The 22,828-nt window shown below is 38.4% G+C and overlaps 2 long non-coding RNA genes across 2 annotated transcripts in view; one reads left to right on the plus strand and one right to left on the minus strand.

Annotated features, from left to right (window-relative positions):
• Positions 1-22,828, plus strand: part of LOC144579447 (uncharacterized) — a 250,723-nt gene that overhangs the window by 43,846 nt on the left and 184,049 nt on the right. The window contains exon 2 of the long non-coding RNA XR_013526991.1: positions 2,952-3,044. This is a non-coding gene — a long non-coding RNA (uncharacterized LOC144579447). The remainder of the gene's footprint in view (positions 1-2,951; positions 3,045-22,828) is intronic.
• LOC128929783 (uncharacterized) lies at positions 1,516-11,205 on the minus strand. Its single transcript, XR_008476901.2, has 3 exons — positions 11,104-11,205; positions 8,609-8,722; positions 1,516-6,021 (listed from the first exon to the last, which is right to left on the minus strand). It is a non-coding gene; the product is annotated as an uncharacterized LOC128929783 (long non-coding RNA).

Genomic DNA, 22,828 nt, shown 5'->3' on the forward strand with positions numbered 1-22,828 from the left:
ATGAGATGCTTGGATGGTAATAGATGCCACAGTCAAGAAAAGATTTTTATTCATATCTGTGAGGTGATTATAGCCTGCTTCAGAAAGGGATGACTAGTGATTTGAACAGGGAGATGGTACCTTTGTATTTGCTCCCTCCCCTACCTCCCTAGATATATTTTCTTTCTAATGAACTCTTAACTATGCCACCCCACTCTTGAAACTATTCAATGGCTTACTGTTGCTTTTAAAATGGAGACTTAGTTTCTTAACACGGGCTATCTCCTGCCTGCCCCGAACCCAACTGACAGCTCTAGTATCAACTCATATTGAAATTTACTCTACTCTCTGTCCTTCTCTCAGAGTGTCTCTTTCAGAAACTCCGCGGTCCCTTTCTGGGCCCTGCCACTGGATTTTACATTTGTTGCTACAGTTTTCCAAAATGTTCTTGCCCCTTCTTCAGATAACTTACACTTATCTTCAGGAAAGCTCTTTTCTGATCTCTCTAGTTAGGTCAAATAAAATGCTTCCTTGAGATAACAATCATAGCATCATAAAACTCAGTTGTATTTATTAATATAATTTTTTAGTGTCCTTTCTCTAGATGGTAAGTTCTATGGAATCAGAGAAAGTCATTATTGTTCACCTTGGATATCCAATTACCTGGCACATTGACAAGCAATTAGAGGACACATTAAATATCTATGGAATATAAGGATTTTAGAAGAAATAAAATTACAGCAATGAAAAGCACCACATATGTGTGTATGTACATAAACACACATACACACATATAGTACTTTTGCAATTAGAGGATTATAGAGCACATCAAAGAATGTTAGAACGTGAAAATGAAACACTAGACTATAAAGATAGTAGGTCTTTTAGGAAAAAGAATTAAACAGCCAAAAGAATGAGAATTGAATCAAAAGAAAAACATAGCAATTAAAACTGGGATCACAGTAAAAAATTCTTTTAAATTTCTTACATTGATCATATAACCTACAATTTATGCAAATCTGATAAATTCTTATAGGTTATTAAATTGCACTGTTAGAGCTAAATCTGTGGCATGGAATTATTGTCGTGACACAGACTAAATGCGTTGCATGCTTAAAGATCACCTTTTAAATAATATGTTAGCCTTCTCTGACAGAAGAGAGTAAAATTATGCTTTCCTGACTCTTAATAAATAGAAAAGTTATTTCTACCTAAAATTAGTAAGTGTTCTTAGAACTAGATAAGCCACCAATACCACAGGTGATGCTAATTCAAGGTTAAAATAAAAATCCTGGTCTCTTTTTTTTCCCCAGTGTAAGACCAATGACAGCCATATGCCAGCCTACAGCAGGTATGTGCTGCATCTCAAATGTCCCGAGTTTCACTTTCTTCCTACTGATCAAGGACAAATTTAATTTGTAGGCCTGCCCTTGTCACCACTAAGCTGACATGAATAAGAGGACCCATTTCAAAATGATTTTAAGTTTTCAAAAAATGAAAGCATATAGAATACACTCCAAAAAAGTTTGACCTCAGAACACTGCTTAATACCAACAACACTTAATATGGTCTGGCTCTGTGTCCCCATCTCATCTCAAATTGTAATCCCTACATATTGAATGAGGGACCTGGTGGGAGGTGATGGGATCAGCGGGGAGGGTTTCCCCCTTGTTCTCAAGATCATGAGTGACTTCTCATGAGAACTGATGGTTTAAAAGTGGTAGCTCCTTCCTCCCTCTCTCTCATTTCTGCTGCCATGTAGGATGTGCCTTACTTCCCCTTCACCTCCCACCATGATTGTAAATTTCCTGAGGCCATCCTAGCTGTGTAGAACTGTGAGTCAATTAAACCTCTTTCCTTCATAAATTACCCAGTCTCGGGCAGTTGTTTATAGTAGTGTGAAAATGGACTAATATAACGTTTAATATTTTTAAAAGTCAAATCATTTTTTGCTTAATCATGTAATACAAATAGTTAACAGAATAGGAAAATCACCATGAAAACGTGTGATCTGCAGGATCATCTAGTTTATTTCACAACATGCTACATATGCACTGATAGTGTGGTTTGGAAGTGTGTCCCCTCCAAATCTCATGTTGCAATATCATTCCCAGTATTAGAGGTGGGATTTGCTGGGAGGTGACTGGATCATGGAGGTGGATTCCTTATGAATAACTGAGCACCATTCCTTGGTGATAATTGAGTTCTTGCTCACTTAGATCTGGTTGTTTAGAAGAGTCTGGGACCTCTCCCTTCTTTCTCTTGTTCCCTCTCACTATGTGATATGCTGGCTCCTCTTCCCTTCTGCCATGATTGTAAGCCTCCTGAGGCCTTCACCAGAAGCAAATGTTGGAACCATACTTGTACAGCCTACAGAACTGTGAGCCAAGTCAACCTCTTTTTATAAATTACCCAGTCTCAGGTATTTCTTTATAGCAATGCAAGAGCACATTGATACAGATAGACATTTATAGCAATGTTACTTGCCAGGTCTGTCCCACAGACCCTGGCTGACCGACAGATGAAATGAGTACTCAGACACAGGTATGTGGTGTAGGAGCAGGTAGAGGAACTCCTGGCTCTAGTGGCCAAAGTGCAGCAGCCCTGAAAAGCAGGAGCTGCTTACTTTTATTCAGTGTAGGCATAATGCTGAAAGCCTGAGGCAGATGCAATCTGCAGGTAATTAACATTTATTGTTCCCCCTTTCTGGAGCAGTCACTTGCAGGGATAATGGACTGTCAGTTCCTGGGCAACATTAAGTAAACAAGCCTGTTAAGATAAATTCCCCTACACTCCCTTGTACCTACTCCTTGCCCTCCACCTCAGGGTTATACAACTGCCTTCAGTGATTCTCCCCAGAGCTTTGCAGAGCCTTCTGACCTTCCAGAAGGACTGCACCTTTCCCTATAGTTTCTCCCACCACTCTGACTGATCTCCTGAATCTCCCCATTTTCTTTTTTTTTTCCCATCAGGTTTTGTTAACTGAAGAGTACAGATGTGTACAGCACCAGGCTTGACAAGTGCAGTGGTTCCAGTTTGTGTTCCAGCTTTGCATCCTAGACCCAGTAGGTAACATGACAAACATGAACATAATCAGTAATATTCTATTCCAATCAAAGAGTGACCCCCAGGAGTGGGGGTCTATCCAGGAGATGTGTTTTTGTACATTGTTCTATTGGGCTGTTATTGGTGAACCCCACCAGGGGTAGGTTAATCCCTCATAGCCAATCAGTCACATTGTTAGAGACTGGGAAGGGGGTGTCTGCCCAAGTAACAGGGCGGAAAAAAGGTGGATCTAGAAGATGGACCCAGTAGAGGGTAGCAGGTGCAGGTGCAGGCTGCAGGCAGAGTGAGAGAATAAGAAAGGTTAATACGCAACAAGAGTTGCAATGTACAACACTTAGCATAGCAAGGAACAAATCATCTGGAGAGAATGGCGTCTATGTCTGGAGCAGGATTCACTCAGCCTTCTGAGTTTTCTTCTGAATCCCCCAGGTAATGTCCAGGGCCTGTGTCATCTGAGGAAGCCATAGTGTCCAGGGCTACGAGTCCTGCAGGGTCATTTCCTTCATTTGTGGTACTGGGTTTCGTCCTTGCCACACCATGGAAAGGTTTGATGTTTTGTGTTGGAATCCAAAGAGGACCTGAGGGGGTGTGAACACAAGTGTATCCTCTTCCCCAAGTTAGCAATCCTTTGGACATTACTATTCACATCTTTCCATAGAAACAAAGGTTTTATATCTTGAGTGATTTTTACAAATTGCTTTTCTATAACTGATTAAAATTATCTAGATTTAAGATATTAAAGGTGAATAAGGCTTTTGCCAATAGTGTTGCAAGGTCCTTACTTTTTTGTTTTCTGAGCATATTTTTAAGTGTGGAGTGGGCATGTTCTACTATGGCCTGTCCTTGGGGGTTGTACAGGATACCTGTGGAATGTTGGATGTCCCATGTGTGACAAAATTGGTGAAATTGTGAGCTGGTGTTAGCCGGACCATTATCAGTTTTAATCTTTGTGGGCTGCCCCATAAATGCAAAAGTTAAGAGATGACGTTTAATAACATATTGGGCTTACTTTCCAGGAAGAGCCTGTGTGCTAGTTAGGAGGGAATAGATATCATCGGATACACGTACATATCTTAGTTTTCCAAATTCAGGGATGTGTGTGACATCGGTTTGCCACAACTTATTAGTTGCTGGTTCTCTAGGGTTAACACGTGTTGAAGGAGGGGATGTGCCTGTGAGGCGGCAGTCTGGACATTGCAGGATAATTGGTTTAGCTAGTCTTTGGGTAAGTTGAAAGTGTTTAGTTAAGCATTTTTCCAAATTTGGTGGAAAAATGGATGTGACTGGGTGGCGTGGTCAAGCAGTGACATCATAACCTGCAGGTCTGTTCGATCATTGCCATACACCAGTGGACCAGGCAACAAGCTGTGGGCCCAAATGTGTGTAATAAAAATAGGATGTATATGTTGATCAGCAGTTGCTGAAGTTAAAGGGCACATAGGCTGGATTTAAGGGTGAACTTAATGAAAGCTGTTTCAAGCTTTTGCAATAAAAAAAATGGAGTAAGCAGAGTCACTAACAGTATTGATGGGGAGCGGAAAGGTTTTCAGAGTCAATATTAGGGCTCCCACTTCAGCTCTCTGAGTGCTAGTAAATTCAGATCAACAGAGAGTTATGCAGTTCCCACCAGATAGCTGCTGTTCCATTTTTACCAGAGCCATCAGGAAAAAGCATTAAAGCGTTAGGTCTAGGGGAGTGAACTAGGCATAACTACAGGAATATGAGCTAAGAACTGGAGTAGCGTGTCAGCCGGAAGGACATGTTCTGTATGCCCTGCATAATCAGAGAGTGCTATCTGAAGGTCTAGATATAGGGGCAGGACAGCTTCTAGTTGTTTTTTACTCAAGGTTATTCTTATGACATCAGGGTCATAACCTTGCACTTGACTGCATCCTTTGTGGCCTGTTTGTGCCTGCAGTGAATAAAATTAAGCAGCTCCAGCTTTTCTGGGCTGCTACACTTTGACCACTAGAGTCAAGCAGTCCCCTACCTGCTCTTACACCGCATACCTGTGTCTGAGTACTCATTTCATCCATCGGTCGGCCAGGATCTGTTCCTTTCCCTATAGTTTCTCCCACCACTCTGACCAATCTCCTATAGTTAACAAAGATGAAAAGACTATTAGTTTTTTTATAGTGAAATCAAGTCACATTTACCAAATAAAAACAAGTATTTCTAGTGATAATTTTTTTTTTTTTTTTGAGACAGAGTTTCGCTGTTGTTACCCAGGCTGGAGTGCAATGGCACGATCTCGGCTCACTGCAACCTCCATCTCCTGGGTTCAGGCAATTCTCCTGCCTCAGTCTCCTGAGTTGCTGGGATTACAGGCACGCGCCACCGTGCCCAGCTAATTTTTTGTATCTTTAGTAGAGACGGGGTTTCACCATGTTGACCAGGATGGTCTCGATCTGTTGACCTCATGATCCACCCGCCTCGGCCTCCCAAAGTGCTGGGATTACAGGCTTGAGCCACCGCACCCAGTCAGTGATAAATTTTAATAAAGCTTTATGACTACCTGTATCAATTTTTGGAATACATGTCTAGTTCTGATTGACATATAGAACCACATTTGCAATAAAACAAACACAAAAATGTTACTGATTGTGGCTTCTTCAATTTCGAGACCCAGGTTATTAGAATGGTAAATTAGAGTTTAGAAACAGGAAACCTTAAAACTTCTTTTATTCTTTAAACCCAATTGCCTACCTAAACTTTGAACTCCTCAAGTGTAGGGCCTTATTTATTTTCATGTTCCATCTCTGAATGAAATAACTGATGCTAGCAGCTATAGTAATCAAAATCACAATCTCAGGAGCTTAACAAATAAAAGTTCCTTCTTGCCCACAAATTAATCCAGTCCAGATATTCCTGGGAAGGCAGATGCTTGGGTACCATTGTAGAGTGTGTTTCCTCTAAGCGGTGTCTTAGAGATGCAGTTCATGATGCCATATCATCTTTAAGTGACCTTCCAGATTGCTGCAAAAACAGAAGATGGAGTGAAAAGTTTCGTGTGTGAGATTTTTATGAAACATATCTGGAAGTGGCATATATTGCTTCTACTGACCAGAACTTAGTTACAGAGCCCCTTCTAAATGCAAGGAGTTTGAAAATGTTTAGTTCTGTGCCTTGGCTGTAAGTGAAGAGGAAAATAATGGTCTCTGAAAAACCCAACATAGAGTGACAGCACAGCAATTACTTGACTTATATATACCTAGCCGAGATGATGTGGAAAATATAGAGAAGAAAAGTGTGATCTATCATTCTCAGTAAAAGAATGTATGACATAATTAGGGAACAGACACATAGGAAACAATGTGTGAACAAAGCAATATAATACACCCCAGTGAATCACTGTACTGACTGACATCGTTAAATGTCAAGTTATACAGCACAAACCACCAGAGGCAGGGTAGTATCCAATTATGAGTTATCATTGTTTTATAATACCCCATTCGTAAGTGAAATAGGAATTTGACTTGAGAGATTTTTATGGGTAAATGTTGTTGGCAAGGTCTTCTAAAGAAGCAAGAACTTGAGGTGAGCCTTGAGGAATAGCTGAGCTGTAGATGTTAGTGGGGTGGTTGAATGAGATAGCATGGGAGAGATGGGGAAATAGAATTGACAAAAGCCTTGATGTGTGAATCTGGTGGCCTGTGTGGTTTATAGGATTAGTATTAGGAATAATAGAAAATAAATCTAAACAGGGCAAGATGGGTTGAGTGGGTCATTAGAAATTGAGAGCCTTTAAATTAGAAAGAAATGTTGAACCTCAATGTAAGAAGTTACAGTGAGCGTCACTATACATTTATAAGTGCATTTTTCAAGACTGGCCTAATTAGAAGATAAATTTAGCAGTGGAGTTCTGTATGGGGTGCCAGTGATACAGACTTGAATGGCAGACTGTGGTGAGAGAAGAGTGTTAGAAGTCATCATTCAGAGATGAGATTTGATAGGGAATGCCTTCGGAATGATTTTGTTGTATACCCAGACTAATTGGCTTGTGGATTTTCTTTCTCCCAAGCATACACTGACGTTGGAAACTCGAAAGTATCACCATATACCTTTTCTGACTCTGTGGGTTATCTATTGCTATGTAGCAACCTCCAAACCTAAAGATTAGAAGAAATGTAATTATCACATACTGTTTTTATAGCTATACACACACTCAAATTCTTGAGTTTTAAGAATTCAAAAGCAGTTTAGGTGTTTGTCCCTTGGTTTCTCTCATGGTGTCACATTCAACCTGTTGGCTGTGACTGCAGCTATCTGGGAAACTTAATATAGGCTGGAGGCTTGTATTCAAAGATGGCTGCTGGTTGGAGGCCTCAGTTTCTCAACACAGGAACCTCTTTACAGGGTTTCTTGAGTTTTCTCACGACATGGCAGCCATATTCTTCCAGATTGAGTGATCCAAGAGAACAAACAAAATAAAAGCAGCCATGGTGCCTTGTATTATGACGTGGTCTCTGGAACCATGTACCACTACGTCTGCCATAGATTATTTGTTGGGAACAAGTCATTAAGTGTAGCTTGTGCTCAAGTGGAGTGAGACTGAGTTTCTACCTTTTCAAGAAAGGAGTATCAAATAATTTATGGACGTATTTTAAAAGGACCACAGTAAGTTTCCATTTGTCTATATCTGAAGGGATCTACTGCAAAATTACTTTCCATCTGGAATATTACTAATTCTAAGTCAGAAATTTGGATATTTTCTTTCTTTCTTTTCTTCCTTCTCTCTCTCCCTCCTACTTTCCATCCTTCTTTCCTTTGAATTGAGAATTTCCATAAATTTTGCTTACAGAAGAACAAACGTATTGAATACCATTTAATTTACCTTTTAGTTCCTTCTAGCCCTCTAAAGTTTTTTCTGTATTTATACCCTCACATGCTTCATAGAGTACTTTTCTTCATTTCTTGTGTTAAAAGGAACCTGAGTCTCTTTTGAGGATGACATTCTTTTCCTGCAAGACTCTTGAATAGAGGCCACTCCTTTTCTCTCTCATTCATCTAAAAGCCCAAAGTTAGAAACACCACATTTCTGGCTTCCTATATCACATATAAATCACTGCTCTTTCACTTTTCCAATAAAATTTTTTTCTTTCAAAGTCATTTCGTTAGACTCTGCCACCTTCTTTCCTGAAGCTAGAAATACTCTTCACCCCTTTACCACTTGTACCATTGTCTTCTTCTCTAACCAGCAGGAGACCTCGGGATCCTTGTCTTACAGCATGTAAGCCTTGTGATGTTTTAACTTCATAAGCCCAGGGCACCTCCCCTCTACTCTGCACCAGCTTTTTAAATCTAAGGCTGCACAAATAATTGTCTCATTTCTGAATTGTTGAAGGGTAGTAAGCACCCTGTTCTTTTTCCCAGAGATGTCACTCTCATTATCCTGCTCTTCAGATAGACTGATTTATGGAGCAAAAGTCCTTTAAAATATCATTCTTCTTTACTCTCTACCATTTCACTTTTAACTCGTATTCTTTGTGTAGCCAGCGACAAATCCAACTCCATCATTTTAGTGTTTCTCGACCTCTTCACCTTGTCCTTTCTTTCCACTTACCACACTTAAAGTCTGAATCAATCCAGCTCCCCACTGTTACTGATTTGCAGATGAGGGATCCCAGATAAAACCATTTGTTCGGGATAAATATAGATCAGTGGACCTCAGCTTCATCTGAAAAACACCATAATATGTCTGCATTAGTTATTATTACTGTGTAATGAATTACTACAAACGTAATCACTAAAAACAATACCTACATATTATCTCACAGTTCTCGTCATTAGAAGTTCCGGCTGGCTTGGTTGAGCTCTCTGCTTAGAGTCTCATGAAGCCCAACCTGGTCTCTGAACTAAAGGCTTTGAAAAAAAAGGCGTCCAAGTTTGTTAAAATTGTTTGGAGAAGCCTGCTGGTGGCAGTTGTTGGACTGAAACCTCACTTTCTTGCTGGCGATTTGCTTGAAGTGACTCAGCTTTTAGAGATCGCCTGCAATTCTCTTCATGTGGCCCCTTTCATCTGCACAGTCAGTAATGACATGCTGAAACTTTCTCATGCTTTCAGATATCTGTGACTTCTTCTTCTGCCACCAGCTCAGAAAACGTCCTGATTTTAAAAGGCTCGTCTGATTAAACCAGGCCCGTTCAGATAATCTCTCTATCTTAAGGTTAACTGACTTGGACTTTGATTATATCTGCAAAATCCCTTCACAGGGGTACCAAGATTCATATCTGATTGAACAACCAGAGCAAATAAATCACAAGGAAGCTGTATTTGGAATTCTGCTTGCCACAGTGGCTCTAGTTAGCTCTGTCACTCATGCACCCAGACAGCTTTTTCAGCCTTCCCAAGACCACTATTTACACATGCCCTTACTCATTGTTACAACTAACTCTTCACCTATCCTTTTTCTACATGGAGGAAAATAAAAACCATTAAGTGAAAAAATATCCATTAAAATTCTTGGTCTACATCTGGTCCTGGAAAAATTCATGGCCTATATATGGTCCTGGATATATTGAATACTGAGTTATTTCATCAGTATTCAATATATCCTGGCCCCTAGTGACCAAAGTTTTAATACTTTCTCAATGAGTTCTAGCACCCTACTCCTAAGCCATCTCACAAAAAAGTATCCTCTTTCTCTTGCTTTTCCTTTCACTAGTTTTTTTTTTTGTTCCTGCTTTTAAATAATTCCAACTTTTATTTTAAATTCAAAAGGTACATTTGCAGGTTTGTTACCTGGGTATATTGCATGATGGTGAGGTTTGGGGTACAATTAATCTTGTCAATCAGGTAGTGAAACATAGTACCCAACAGTTTTCAGCCATTGCTCCCCACACTTTCTCCCTGCTCTAGTAGTCTCCACTATCTGTTATTCATATATTTATGTTGATGTATACCCAAAATTTAGCTCTCACTTATAAGGAGACTATGTGCTGTTTGCTTTTCTGGTCCCGTGTTAATTTGCTTTGGATAAAGGACTCTAGTTGCATGCATGTTGCTGAGGATAAAACAACTTCATTCTTTTTAAATGGCTGTCCAGTATTCCATGGTATACATGTACCATACTTTCTCAAGCCGATCTACCATTGATGAGCATCTAGTTGTCCACCTCTTTGCTGCTGTGGATAGTGCTACAGTGAGCATACAAGTGCATGTCTCTTTTTGGTAAAAGATTTATTTTCCTTTGGGTATATAACCAGTAATGGGATTGCTAGGCATAATGGTAGTTCTGTTTTGAGTTCTTTGAGAAATCTCCAAACTGCCTGCCAGAGTGGCTGAATGAATTTCCATTTCTGCCAGGAGTGTATAAGCATCTCTTTTTCAGTGTAGCCTCACCAGCCTCTGTTATTTTGTGACTTTTTAATAAGAACCATTCTGACTGGTGTGAGATGGTACCGCATTGTGATTTTGATTTGCGTTTATTTGATGACTGGTAGTACTGAACGTCTTCCATGGTTGTTGGCTGCAGGTATGTCACCTTTTGAGAAATGTCTGTTCATGTCCTTTGCCTGCCTTTTCATGGGGTTGTTTTTTGCTTGTTGAATTGCTTAAGTTTTCTTTATAGATTCGGGATATTAGACCTCCGTTAGATGTATTCTTTGCAGATATTTCCTCCCATTCTGTGGGCTGTTTACTCTGCTGATAGCTTCCTTTGGAGTAGACGGACTGTGGCCCTGCCTTCACTGTTCCTCACCAGGCAGGGCCTGCCAGCTTGAGCCCACAGCACTTTTTTCTTCATTTCCTTTCCGCATATAAATATATACTAGTTTCTCTAATATTAAAAAAAGATGAAAAAAAAACCATACCCTTTTTATTCCTTCATCTTTCTGTGTCTATTGCTTCTTTTCACTCTATTTGGTTGATACTTGGATATTTTTGTCTTTCTCTGTATCACTGTCTGGAGTATTTCACAACTAAATTATTACTGAATCTACTTTAATTTCACTGTTCTACAGATCATTTCTTCCTCCCAGCACAATATTGAAACGGTTCTTTATAAGGCTGCTAATCCCCTTTTAGTATTATATCTAATGGCTGCTTTTAATACTTACCAGAAAACTGTTTTATGGCATTTGAAAATATTGATTGTATTTTCTTTCCGAAGTATTTTTTTCTCTGGTTTCCAAAATAGTTTGCTACTGACTTTTCACCTTCCACTCTGCAGAGGTATCAAGCAAAACAAATAATATAGGATGGGATACAATATGAAAAATTAGAGATAAATGTCTCCAAGTGAATATACTCATAGCATTTCACTCTTTTTAGTTTACCTTGATGTAAAACTTTGAATGTTTATAATATCAAAAATCAAATTAAACATATTTTATGTTTACCAAAGCTAATTTCCTAAATTGTCATGTTTTTGTTTCATTAGATTTCAGACTTTTTTGGCTTCTAGATGTTAAATTGTGATAGTGCTACAGTGTTGGGAATGTGACACCACGCAAAGCATATTATGTTTGGGTGACAGGGAATGATTCCTATGACCCTGTCTCCAAATCTTTGTTATTGTGCTTTTGATCATTCTTACTTGGTTTTATTCATGAACTTTTCAGCTTTCTCTTCGTTTTAATGGTCCTAGATGTTTTTTCTTGTGCAAGTCTTTTTACTTAAACACAATTTTGTTAGCTGATGTCATTCACTTCCCTGGTTTTAACTACCCAGTACCGATCAGCTCCAACTTCCATAATACAGTACAATAGATTGAGTGGCTTAAACAATAGGTATTTACTTTTCCACAGTTACAGAGGCTGGGCTGTCCAAGATAAAGAATCAGCAGGGTTGAGTTCTGGTGAGAACTCTTCCTGGCTTGCAGACCGTTGACTTCTTGTAACCTTAAGCACACAGAGAGAGCAAGCTATATAGTGTCTCTTCTTAAAAGGGCATTAATCCTATCATGGGCCCCACCCTCATGACCTCATCTAAACCTCATTACCTGCCAAAGGTCCCACTTCCAAATACCAGTATAATGGGGGGCCAGGGCTTCAACATACAAATCGTGGCTAGGGGGTGCTACCAACGTTTAGCTGATAACATACTGCTAGATCATTTAAATTTCCAATATACGTATCTCTTTCCTTAGCTCAAATCTCCATAATCCATACTCATACTAGACACATTCATACAAATATTCTATACATGACTCCAAATTAAATGTTTTTGAAATTGAATGTTATCTCCTCTTGATGCTGCGGCCTCTCTGTGAATGGCATTGCTATTTATGTAGTTTTCAAAGCCTGGAAGACATTCTTGCTCCTTCTTTGCCTTATCACTTGCGTCACATCAGTTGCCAACTCCTGCTATTCTTTCCTTTAAATAGCAGTCAGATTTATCTCCTCTGTTTTCACTGCCTCTGGATTGATTTGAACCTTCACTATTTCTGGCTCTCTCTATAACTTATCATCACTGGTTGTATCTCCAGGGCTCTCCGATCAAGTCTCCTCTTGGCCCTTAAAGGTTTGTTTTTAAAATGCAATTCTTTTTATGTCAATTATTTCCTTAAAAATACTAAGTGTATTTATTCTCTGGCCTTGAGAGTAAACCCCGAATTTGTAGCCAGCATCTATAGCCAGTCTTGATCTGGCCCTGGTTACCATCCACTCTCATTCCTCACCAAGTTCTTCCTCAGGAATATTCCTCGCATAGTTTTAGTGGCTTGAAAAAGACATATTCACTCACATTGTTCACGTTTTTCACAGTGTTCCCTTTGGAAGCTAAATTTTACCCTCTCTATGAGACAGCACAGCATTTGACAGCATTTGAAAGCTCTGTCTTCGGGCATTTCTTTCTTTATTTTTTGGGATACCACACTTTATTTTCTTCTTGGTACCTAGCACGACTTAACTTTAGATGACATATTATAGTTTTATTTGTCTATTGATGACCTCTCCCACCAGAATTTTTGATCCATGAAGGCAGGAACTTTGCTGTTCACTACTCTCAGCTCAGTACCTAGCATAACACCTGCAACATGGGTGACATGCAACTATTTGTTGAATAAATTAATTGGCAATAAATTAGATGGCAGCTTGGCTCAGCCACTTGAGAACATATGCTTTCAAATAATTTATTTGGCTGTTTGTGTTTAAGCACTTAATTATAAAATGGCATACTATTGCATTTACTTCATGGCATTGTTGTAAGTGGTGTAAGAATTATGTGAGTTAATGGATATAAAGTGCACCTATTAATGCTAGATAAAGGTTAGCAACCGTGACCTCTGCAATGCCTTCTATGACTCTGTTCATACCCTCCTCCGTTTCTTTCACCAGACATATAAGGCATGCAGAGAAGAATGCAAGGAGAAGGGGAGTGAGTTGGATAAATCTGTGTATCTCTGGAAGCCAGCTCACATTGTTAAACTGAGACTGGAGGAGAGTTTCAGAATGCTTTAGATGCTCAACAGCTTCTAAGTATACAAATTCTTGAACAGAGATACATAAACCGGGGTGACTGTGTACCCTGCTGTAACATCACGTCGCTGCGGTACTTCATTTCTAGGTCAGCTCCATGCTCCTATCTATGCTCTCTCTGTGAAGTTGCTCCTTGTTGAAACAGTGAAGTGGATTCTGTTGTTTGGCTCCCTTTCCTAACCTCCTTGCCTGTGCTGTGTTCCTGCTCTGCCTTTGCCTAGGCACCTACCTTAAGTAGCATTCTCCAAGAATGACTCCTAGCCAGAGTCATAATTATAAAAATCTGATAATTACAACTAAGATAAACTTTTCATTGATAATGATTGAAGATTTTTTGCTCCCGCAGTCTTTTGTATTTGATTATAGAAATTTTGATGATCAAAAATCTTTCAAGGGACTCATAATGGAATATTGTACAAACTTTAAAATGATGTAGAATTTGTCATGAGTGTTAAAAAAAAGGTCCATAGTGTATTGCTAAGAGGAAAAGGCAAGTTTCAAAAGAATATATACAGTATCATCTCCTGTACCCTTTCTTTAAATAGAGCATCTTAAGTGTTTATCTCGGAATTGATTAGTTCTGATAAATGATGTTTTTATCATTAAAGTATTTGAATTCCCCAAATCTCATTTGAACAAGAACTTTCTAGCACAAAAGTAAGTGTACATATGTGATAGGAAAACCTTTTAAAATATATAAACATCATAAGAATCAAATGAAGAATGTATTAAATAACTATCTCCGTTTGTATTAGAAACATCCAGTTGTAATTGAATATTTCATTTAATGATGTCAACTGAAAGTGTCCATTTTTGAAAAGGAGAAAATTACCAAAGATAAATAAAAATTAATAGAAAAATACCTTAACAAACTGAGCAAGTAAATGGAAAGATGGATAAGGAAAACAATGTCAGTACTCTCATAATTAATCTACAAGGTCAATATGCTTACAATCAATATCATAACTAGATTTTTCTTTCACAAAATATGACAAACTATGTTGGAATTCATACGGAAAAATAAATGCCCAAAAAACTAAATACAATTCTGAAATATACAAAAAGGGGTATTTATCTTATTATATTTTAAAAATTATTATAAAATAAAAGAAATACACCAACATAACCATTTCACTTCATTTTTAAAAACAGATAATATGAAAATGGATACTTATTTTTCCAATGGTGGAATTTCAGGGTAATTGACACATAAAGAGGCAGGTCTCTTCATACCCCCTGTTATTGTACGTACATTATAACCATAGCATGATTTGTTTTATTCCAAATGGCTGAACTGTCAAACAACATTGTTGAATTTTACATATTTGGTTTGGGAAGCTGTCCCTATCCTTGTCCATATCTTCTAATAACTTGTCAGTGATTTTGGATTATGAGAACTTTACTTGATGAGTATACAATCCAAATATATTAAAAACAAAAAAATAGATTTACCAATTTTAAAAGAAATCATAAAAAAAACTAGTGTTTAAGAATACACAGTGTTTACTATTTCTCCTTATTTTGCAAATATGATACATTGGTTGAATGTAGTCTACCTGCTTTTTGACCAATGGCATTTAGTTAATATAACCCTTTTTTATCTGTCAAAACGCCAGAAAATATCTCCTCCCCCCAACTTCCTCTACAACTTGCTGGAGTTTTGCTACTTGTAGCTGAATCTCATCTTATTGTCACCTGCAATTATATCCAAGGGGATGTCTAGTTGCAAAAGAGAAAGTAGAAAGTAGGGGAGATAAACATCTCAGTGTCTTACCACTATTCATTTATTATCCACCACTTTGCATGACACAGGATTCCTGGGCAGCAGCTGAAGCTCACTCATTCTATTATCCCATTTTCTTAACACCTTCACTGTAACTTGTTTTCTTTAAGAAAATGTCCCAAAATAGTTTTTTCTCTGAGTAGATAAATTTTAGTTTATTTTCTTTTGCATACTTGTAGGTATATGATCTAAATGAAAAATATAGAGAAGAAAATTAGAGTAAGGTAATTTGTAAAATTAGTTTTATCAAATTTTGTTTGCAAGAGAGGTGATTTGACTACGTAGATATCTCAGATAAAAAAAAAAAAACTATTGTATCAGTCAATTTTTAGACTACTATAAAGAATACCCAAGACTGGGTAATTCTTTATAAAGAACAGAGGTTTAATTGACTTACAGTTCTGCGTGGCTGGGAGGCCTCAGGATACTTACAGACCTGGCAGAAGGCAGAAGGGGAAGCAAGGCACATGTCACATGGTGGCAGGAGAGAGAGCGAGAGGGGGGGAATGAGAACACTTCTCAACCATCAGATCTCATGAGAAGTCATTCACTGTCATGAGAACAGCATGGGGAAAGCACTGCCATGATCCAGTCACCTCTCACCAGGTCCCTCCCTCTACATGTGGGGATGACAATTTGAGATGCGATCTGAATGAGGACACAGAGCCAAGTCATATCACTTCTTAAGGTTAGGAAGCTGGACCAAGGCCAACTTCACATTTTTACCTACATTCTTAAGGTTCCTGGGCCTGCCTGGAAGTGATAGTTTTTACTCACTCACTGTAAATCTGGGAACTCTTAAAACCAAGCATTCTATGCACATTCTCAAATATGATATTTCAGTAAGAGCCTTGGTAATATAACCAATGGTTTAAACTGTGTCCTGTTGTAAAGGGAGAGGAATTTTTAGTTGAACTTATGTAAATAACCATAATGCCATAATACTACTCATGAATTTTGAAAGAAGTAAAATACAACTGTTCTCAACTTTGTTCACAAAAGCGTATTTTATTAAATTGTTGTAAACTATAGCTAGCTTTAGAGAAGTTTCCTTAAACCTGGAAATCAACAACAACGAAAAAGAAAGGAATCAACTCTGATTCAAATCAAATACATAAAAATATTATCGTCAGCTATTTTTGAGACAGGATCTCACTCTGTTGCCCAGGCTGGAGTGCAGTGGCACAGTCACAGCTTACTGCAGCCGCTTTGAAATCCTGAACTCCAGGGGTCCGCCCACCTCACCTTCTTGAGCAGGTAGGATCAGAGGTATGCACTACCACACCTCACTAACTTTTAAAATTTTTTGTAGAGATGGGGTCTTGCTGTGCTGCCCATGTTGATATAAAACTCTCAGCCTCAAATTATCCTCCCACCTAGCCTCCCAAGGCACTGCGTCATCAGTTATTTAATTAAATTTAAATAATTCCACTTTTGCTTTATCTTTATTAGGAGTTTAATGAACTTACCAGTTTCTTGATTAACGTTTTGGAAAATTTTGATTTAGCCCATTTAAAGTAATTAGAAACCTGTTCTTAAGAATATTTGTTAGAGCCTTTCCATGAAACTGATTTCAGAAAACTTCATAGAAGAATTCCAAACAATAACTGGATGACAGAGACTTAGAAAAGTCATAGTTATTTTTATCTGATGGAGGTTCATTATAATTAGAAATTTACAAGGGAATTTAGTTATTGTTATGTCATACAATATAATGAGTTATAATATGTGAAGTTTTTCTTTCTGTGCCTGGCTTATTTCACTTCATATAATGTCCTCCAGTTCCATTCATGTTATTGAAGATAACAGCATCTCATTCTTTTTTATGATTAGGAAGTATTCCATTGTGTATATGTACCACATTTTCTTTATCCATTTGTCTGTTGATAGACACTTAGGTTGCTTCCAAATCTGGGCTAGTTTAAGTCACGCTACAGTAAATATGGGAACACAGATATCTCTTCACTAAACTGATTTCTTTTTGTTTGTGTATACATCTAGCGGCGGGGTTGTTGAATCATATGGTAGTTCTATTTTTAGATTTCTGAAAAATCTCCATACTATTTTCTATACACTGTACTAATTTACATTCCCACGAGCAGCGAACGAGAGTTCCCCTTTCTCCACATCTTCTCCAGCATTTATAGTTTCCTGTCCTTTGGATGAAAGCCATTTTAACTGGGGTAAGATGATAGTTCTCTGTAGTTTTGATTGGCATTTCTATGTCTTTTTTTGAGAAATGTCTATACCGATCTTTTGTTCATTTTTAATTGGATTTTAATAGTTTTCACCATTGAGTTTTTGAGTTCTGTATATATTCTGGTTATTAATCCCTTGTCAGATGGATAGTTTGGAAATATTCTTTCCCATTATGTAGGTGGTCTCTTCACTTTGTTGGATATTTTCTTGGCTGTGCATAAGCGTTTTAACTTGATATGTTTCCATTGGTTCATTTTTACTTTGGTTGCTTGTGCTTCCAAAACATTACTCAAGAAATCTTTGCCCAGTCCAACATTCTGCAGAGTTTCCCCTATGTGTTCTTTTAGTAGTTTCATAATTTAGGTCTTTAAATTTAATTGTTTAAGCCATTTTGATTTGATTTGTGCATATGGTGACCGAGCTCTTTCTTCTGCATACAAATATCCAGTTTTTCCAACACTATTTATTGAAGAGACTTTTCTTTCCCTGATGTATGTGCTTGGCATGTATGTCAAAAAGAAGTTTACTGTAGATGTTTAATTTTATTTCTGGGTTCTCTATTTTAATTCATTGTTCTATGTGTCTGTTTTTATGCCAGTATGATGCTCTTTTGCTTACTATAGCTCTGCAGTATACTTTGAAGTCACATAATGTGATTCCTCCAGTTTTGGTTTTTTTTTGTGCTTAGGATCATTTTGGGTATTCTGAGCATTCTGGGGTTCCATATAAAGTTTTGAATTTTTAAAAGAATTTATATGAAGGATGTTACGGGTACTTTGTTAGGGATTGCATTGAATATGCAGATTACTTTGGGTAGCAGTTTGGATATTTTAACAATACTGATTCCTCCATTCAATGAACATGGAATACATTTTCATTTTTTTGTGTCTCTTCAATGTATTGCATCAATGTTTTAAAATTTTGATTGTAGCGCTCTTTCACTTCTTTAGTTTATTCCTAGGTATTTTATTTATTTGTGGCTAACATAACTGGCATTATTTTTTGATTTCTTATTCATATAAAAATGCTACTGATTTTGTATGTTGATTTTATATCCTGCAACTTTCCTGAATTTTTATATCAGTTCTAATAGTTTTTGGTGGAATCTTTAGGCTTTTCCAAATATAAGATTACATTATGTCCAAACAAGGTATTTTGACTCTTTTCTTTCCAATTTGGATGCCTTGTATTTTATTCTCTTGCCTTACAAGAACTGACAATATCGTGAACAACAGTCATGAAAGTGGGTGGGATAGTGGGCTCTTCTCTGGCCTAGGGCAGGTCAAGAAATCCTGTCCAAGAACCAAGAATCCACAACCCCAAGATTTTCCTTGGTGCTTTACCTACACCCTTCCCCAACTCCACTACCCCTGCATATGAGCTGGTATCTAAAGCGTAAGACAAAGTCTTTCCTTTTTTTCTCAAGCTGAATGAGGAGTTTCTCATTCTATCTACCACAGCCAGGAGTGTGCTGGATATCACCTGAAGCCAGCACATCTCAGCTCTTACCCAATTTCCATGCTATACCATCTGGCTATCATTGCTCTTTATTCAAGGCTCAACGACATTTTTGTCGGCAGGTAATGAATCCTGCCATAACTGGGTCCTTCCCTTAAAGGTAGCAGGCTTCTTTCTGTCCCAGAGAGCGTCTAGAAATGTCATCCAGAGCTAGGTTTGGGAATGGGTGCCTCATGTCTCTGCCCAGTGCCCTATCCTATTGTGACTGAGCTGGTGTCCAAGATGCAAGACAGTTCTCTTTACTCTTCCCTCTCCTCTCCTCTCCTCATAGGAAAGGAAGGGCTCACTTTTGGAACTGCTGGCTGTGCTACCTGTGTTTGTGGGAGGGGTGGTACAAGCACTCCATTGGCCACCCCAGCTAGTGTCTCGGTAATAATATGGACCTTGTAGAATAAGTTTAGAAGTATTTCTTCTTCCTTTATTTTTTGGAGCAGTTTAGTAGGATTGTATTAGTTTTACTTAAATTGCTGAAGTTCAGCAGTGAAGACATTGGGTTCTGTACTGGGCTGGTGTATTTTTTTTTATTATGGCTTTGATCATATTATTTGTTACTTGTCTATTCTAGTTTTGAATTTCTTCATAGTTCCATCTTGGTAGGCTGTAGGTGCCTAGGAATTCATCCATTTCTTCTAGTTTTTCCAGTTTATTGGCATATAGTTGCTCATTGTATTCTCTAAGGATCCTTTGAATTTCTGTGGTTTAGTTGTAATGTCTCCTTCATCTCTGATTTTATTTCAGTCTTCTCTCTTTTTTTTTTTTAGTCTGAATAAAGGTTTGTCAATTTTGTATAACTAATCAAAAAAAAAACTTGTTTGTTGATCTTTTGTATTTTTTTAATTCAATTTTATTTATGATTCTGATCTTTATTATTACTTTAGATCACTTAAACTAAAAGGCATTTAGGTTACTTAGTATTTATTTTATCTGCATGCTTATTTTTCTAAGCCAATCTGAATAAAATTCCTTAAGAGACCTCTGGCTGACTGTCGGATTTTATCATGCAGACACAACATATACTTTATGTACTTATGCATAAACATGCCTAAACACATACATATACACACACAAATAAAGATTTTATAGCTTTTATTTTAGAAGTTTAGTCATGAGAGTGTAATGCAGACTCACTGATTTACAAAAGACAGTTGGATCCAAATTGTATTTCTTACAAAATGAGACGTGTTAACAGGACTAAATCTTACTTGTCTCAATAGGTGATCTAATGAAGACTATTGCCCAAAATTTTGGATAAAGCCTTTTGGTTTAATTTATTTTCACCATGTTTTTTTCCTTTTTCTAGTTTCAAATGAGTTTATGATTAAATTTTTAATGTCTTAATTTTAGCTAGAACTGAATGAATTGTATAATAAAAACAAAATCTTCAAATGGCCTTGAATTAGTAATGAACCTGTCTTTTGTTTGCTGCTCTGGTTTGTTTGACTAATCACTGTAGATGAAAAAAATGAGCAGTGTTTGCTTTTGCTGGTTTGTTTTGTTTCATTGCTTTTTCTGGCCCTTGCGTAGAAGACAAAGCAATTTTTATGCCCATCAGAAATAACTTGAGTTACAGCATTGAGCTCAAGATTTTGAGCTATTTCATCTGAGAACCTAACTTTTATAAAATTTTACCTAGGTCTTTTTCTTATAGACCATTAAACCTTTAATTAACTGTTCCATCACCCTAAGCAATTATTAGTCAGGCAAACCTAAATTTATGTTTTCAAAAAGTATTTAGGTTATTGGTTGCCATGGAGCTGTTGTAATCTGCAAAGCAATTAATTTCAAAACCCTTTAAGAATTTTAAAGAAAATCTTGGCTGGAATGCCATAAGCAGTGAGTTTTCTCAACACCTGCAGAAGGCTCAACTGATTCAAGGTAGGTATAAAAACAGATAGTGAGACAGAACACTTAGAAAGCTTTACGTGCTAACTCTATAGTGGCATGTCTTTCTTTTTTTTTTTAGAGAGTTCAAATAATGACAATTTGAGCTCTCAGTTTTCCTTGACATAATTTTCTTATCAGTTAAAATCTCTTCCTGGTGTGCATGGGTAGGGAAATCAGATGGCCAACAGGAGGCATGACTAGATTCCAGCTCTGGACAAAGCAGCTTGTGGAAGCTCGCATTGTAAATTTTAGCTCTAGATCGACTACAAGAACAAACCAGCAATTCTAAGAGGACCCATAGATCCTCTGAAGGAAGTGGACTGCTCCTACAGGACTTGGAGACACCCCAAAAACTGTGAGTACCCCCACTGCAGAATTGGGAAAGGGAGACACTCCTCTTCCAAACAGACACTCCCACTTGAGAAGCTAAAGGTCTGTTTGCGGGAGGAGTTTCTGAGCTTATCTGGAGCTAAGCCAGTTTAGAGAGCCACATGAAATACAGGGGTAGAGAAAGCAGTGGAAAGGCCCTGGGAGCTCGCTGCCTCCCCTAGCAGGCCATATTCCTGCCTGGCACCACAGAGATCCATCAGGTAGGTGACCAGAGGGGCAGAGGGTATGACTCCACAGGGAGAAGGACATTTCTAGCTGAACTTTGTAACGATTTGAACAGGGCAAGAAACCTCCTCGCCAGAACTAGGGGAAGGCATAAAATCTTGTGTGCAGACTCCACAGGTGAGGGAAGAACCAAGCCCCTTTCTCTCACAGCTGGGAGTTGGGTAACTTAGGGCAAGTTTTCAACCGTGTCATGCCCTCTACCTGGAAACAGACTCAGGGCTGTTGCGGGGAGCATGGTTGGAGTGAGACCAGCCCTTTGCTTTGTGTGGGAGCTGGGTGAGGTTTGTGATGCCTGGCTTTCCCCCACTTCCCTGACAACTTCCATGACTCAGCAGAGGCAGTCATAATCCAACTAGGTAGACAACTCCATTGACGGGGAATTTCACTGCCATACCTCACAGCAGCTGTGGCTATGCCCACCCAGGGAGAGTCTGAGCTCAAACATGTCTAGCCCCACCACCACCTCATGGTCCTTCCCTATCTACTCTGGTAGTGTTAGACGAAGCCCATATAATCTTAAAAGTTCTGGGGCCATGCTCACTGCTGGCACCTCTCTATACTACTACAGCTGATGCTTTCTGGAAAGCGCCTCCTGGCAGGATGTCAACCAGCACAAAAATAGAGCATTAAAACACCAAAGCTAAAACCCTCACAAAGTCCATTGCATCCCTCTGCCAGCTCCACTGGGACAGGCACTGGTTTCCACGGCTGAGAGACCCATAGATGGTACACATCACAGGACTCTGCAGACAAACCCTAGTAACAGCTTGGAGCCAGGTAGACTCGCTGGGTGGCTAACAACAATCACTGCAGTTTGACTTACAGGAAGCCACATCCATAGGAAAAGGGGAGGGGTACTATATCAAGCGAACACTCCATGGGACAAAAGAATCTGAACAACAGCCTTCAGCCCTAGACCTTCCCTCTGACAGTGCCTATGCAAGTGAGCAGGAACCAGAAAACCAACCCTAGTAATACGACAAAACAAGTCTCTTCAACACCCCCCAAAAATCACACTAGTACACTAGCAGTGGATCCAAACCAAGAAGAAATCCCTGACTTACCTGAAAAAGAATTCAGGAGGTTAGTTATTAAGCTAATCAGGGAGGGACCCCAGAGAAAGGAAATAGACAGCTTAAAGAAAAAACAGTTAAAAATTTAGGAAACTTTGGACACACTTTTAGAAATGTGAAATGCCCTGGAAAATCTCCATAATAGAACGGAACAAGTAGAAGAAAGAAGTTCAGAACTTAAAGACAACATCTTTGAATTAACCCAATCTAATAAAAACAAAGGAAAAATAATAAGAAAATCTGAACAAAGTCTCCAAGAAGTCAGGGATTGTGTTAAATGACCAAACTTAAG

This window comes from Callithrix jacchus, chromosome 15, assembly GCF_049354715.1.
Source record: "Callithrix jacchus isolate 240 chromosome 15, calJac240_pri, whole genome shotgun sequence".
Classification (NCBI taxonomy): Eukaryota; Metazoa; Chordata; class Mammalia; order Primates; family Cebidae; genus Callithrix; species Callithrix jacchus.